Here is a 3,465-nt window from a genome sequence, read left to right on the forward strand (position 1 = left end):
TCATATCAGAAGGGACTAGGGCCATAGGCCCAGAGAGAATTAAACCTATACTAAATCATCCCCTACCTATAACTTTAAGACAACTGAGAGGATTTTTGGGAATCACAGGCTACTGTCACATTTGGATTCCAGGTTATGGGGAACTTGCCCGGCCTTTATATAAGTTTATAGCTGAAACTCAGCAGGCCCAAACCGACAAACTGGTTTGGTCTCCAGATACTCAAAAGGCTTTTAAGGTTCTTCAGACTGCTCTCCTGCAAGCTCCTGCTCTGAGCTTACCCACAGGGTCAGAATTTAGTTTGTCTGTCACTGAAAGAAAAGGTGTGACCTTGGGAGCTTTGAAACAACCCTGAGGGCCTCACCAGCAACCTATTGCTTATCTAAGCAGAGATTTAGATGTAATTTCACGTGGGTGGCCCCAGTGCCTAAGAGTAATTGGGGCAGCAGCTTTATTAGCACCTGAAGCTTTAAAATTAATTAATGGATGAAACCTTACTGTACTGACTTCTCATGATGTGAGTGGAATCTTAAATTCTAAGGTTAATATTTGGGTGACAGACAGTAGGCTTCTTAAATATCAGTCATTGTTGTTAGAAGGACCAGTAACTAAGCTTAGTTTGTGGAAACTTAAATCCTGCCACTTTCCTTCCTGAGAAGGAAAATGAAACACCTGATCATGATTGTTCCCAATTCCTAACTTTAAACTATGCAGCTCGGGAAGATCTAATGTATACCCCATTAGACAATCCTGACATGGAAATATTTACTGATGGCAGTTCTTTTGTTCGGGATGGAAAGCGTAAAGCAGGTTACACCGTGGTGACTGCTGAACAGGTTTTAGAAGCAAAATCTCTCCCCCAGGGAACCAGTGCTCAGTTAGCAGAGCTTGTGGCTCTGACCCGAGCTCTAGAGTTAAGCAAAGGGCAGTAGGTAAATACCTACACTGATTCTAAGTATGCTTATTTGACTTTATATGCTCGTGCTGCAATATGGAAAAAAAAAAAAGACAGTTTAAAACAGCAACAGGAGAACCTACTAAACATTTCAGAGAGATTGAGAGACTTTTAACTGCTATATATTGTCCTAAAGAAGTAACTGTTATGGATTGCAAAGGACACAACAAGGATGGGAGTAAAGTAGCTGAAGGTAATCAGCTGGCTGGCTGTCAAGCCAGAAAAGCAGCACTTTATGAAACCCTCTCACTACAGATGCCTTTGATCAGGACAGGTCCTGTGGAACAGGAAAAACCACAATATACTGAGGAAGAATTAGAAAGATATGAGAAAAGATTACTGATAAAGGATGGTTACAGTCTGGGATGGACAATTAATAACTCCTGAAAGTGCTCAATGGAAAATTCTTAAGGGTTTACACCAGAGTTTTCATTTGGGTGCAGAGAGTACTTACCAGATGGCTTCTCGTTTGCTTGAAGTTAAAAATGTAATGAAAACTTTAAAGAACATTATCAAAAGGTGTGATGTTAGTCAGAAAAATAACCCAAAGACTGAAAAGCTAGCAAAATCTGGATTACAACAAAGTGGAAAGTATCCTGGAGAGGACTGGGAAATTATTTTACTCATATGCCAAAACCTAATGGATATTCTTGCTTACAATTTTGGATGGATACTTTTACTGGATGGATTGAGGCTTTTCTATGTCGTAGTGAAAAAGTTAAGGAGGTTATAAAGATTTTAATCCATGAAATTATCCCCAGGTTTGGACTGCCATAGAGCCTTCAGAGTGACAATAGCTCCACCTTTAAAGCTGCTGTAACCCAGGGGGTGTCTAAAGCTCTAGGAATAGAATATCACTTACACTGTCCCTGGAGACCCCAATCCTCAGGGAAGGTTGGAAAAGCTAATGACATTATCAAAAGACATCTGTGCAAATTAACTCGAGATGCAGGACAACTGGATTAAAATCCTACCCATAGCTTTAATGAGGGCTTGAACTGTCCCCAAAAAGGAGGGACTGTCCCCCTTTGAATGTATTTATGAAAGGCCTTTCTTATGCACAGACATTGTTATAGACCTTGAAGCCTTGGAATTAACTAATTATGTAACTCAGCTCTCAGCTTTCCAACAGGCATTAACAGAACTCCAGGAGATGACTCCTGACCCAGCCTCTGAGTCAAGCAAGCCTCTATTTGAGCCAGGAACCGAGGTCCTCATAAAAACATTGAGGTCTGTGGGCCCATCCCTCGAGCCCCTCTGGGAAGGCCCTTACCAGGTTATTATTTCTTCTCCCACAGCTGTCAAAGTGCCAGGAATTGATTCATGGATACATCACACTCGAGTTAAGAGGTGGCACCCTGACCAGAATTAAGTGACTTCATTTTATGTCTTTACTTCCTATGCTCTGACTTTGTACTTTTCAGATGGGCCTGATAATCTATGTGAGTCTACTTATGCTGACTCCAAAAATCCTGAGTCTGCTGTTTGATCCTCAAGACAATGCCTTCCTGTCCTGGGCTCACTCCTATGCAGCATTTCACAATCAGTCTAACTGCTGGGTCTGTGGCACGCTCCCCTCTTCATCAGTGGAAGGTTTCCCGTGGTGGACATCTCCACTTCAAGGAAAAGACTTTCTCCTAGTCTGCAAATACCTTTGACAACAATCATATGCGGTGCCTGTTCTTCATCTGATGACATCTAACAACCCTAAAATGGACTGGTGCAACACATTGTACTTTAACTATGGACATAATGTGACTTTTAATTTTGACTATACATTGTCTTGGTTCAATGACTATTTTGCTACACATAAGGCAAATAGGTCTAGATCTAATGGTTTTTTACCTGATGTTTATCAAATATGGGATGAGGCTATATGGTTAACTACTGAAAAAGGACGTCTAATATCTACTGCCCCTATATGCTGGGAACAAATAGAGCCATCCCCAGAAGTTAGTCAACAACTTAATTATAGTGATTGGAAACACCTGGGATTTTTGCCTCAGGAAATATGCAATGTAATCATTCCCGTGTTTTCCAACCCCAATTCAGGTCCTCTCTTTGTCTGGCCAGGCACTGATTGGGACTGGATATCTCAGTCATGCTGGCTTGTTCCAAATGGGACTTATTGGATATGTGGCTCTTACCTATGGGCATGGCTCCCCCCTGGTTGGATAGGGAGATGCACCCTAGGTCTAGCCTTTACTCACAACTTTATATTTTCAGAGCTTCCAGAAAAGCCTGCTAATTTACCCCACCTTAAAACTCGGTGGGCAAGGTCTGTATTTCCCTGGTATGATTATTTGGCTGCAGTGTTTGTTCCCTCTTTGGGAACTACAGATGTTATGCTACAAGTGGATGCTTTGACTAATTTTACTCAACAGGATTACAAGATTCTCAAAAAGCTATTTCAGCTCTTAATGCTGAACAAGCACAAATTAGAAAGGTGGTTTTACAAAACAGATTAGCTTTAGATATTCTGACAGCTGCGCAAGGAGGAACGTGTGCCATT

Source organism: Cervus elaphus, chromosome X, assembly GCF_910594005.1.
Source record: "Cervus elaphus chromosome X, mCerEla1.1, whole genome shotgun sequence".
NCBI lineage: Eukaryota > Metazoa > Chordata > Mammalia > Artiodactyla > Cervidae > Cervus > Cervus elaphus.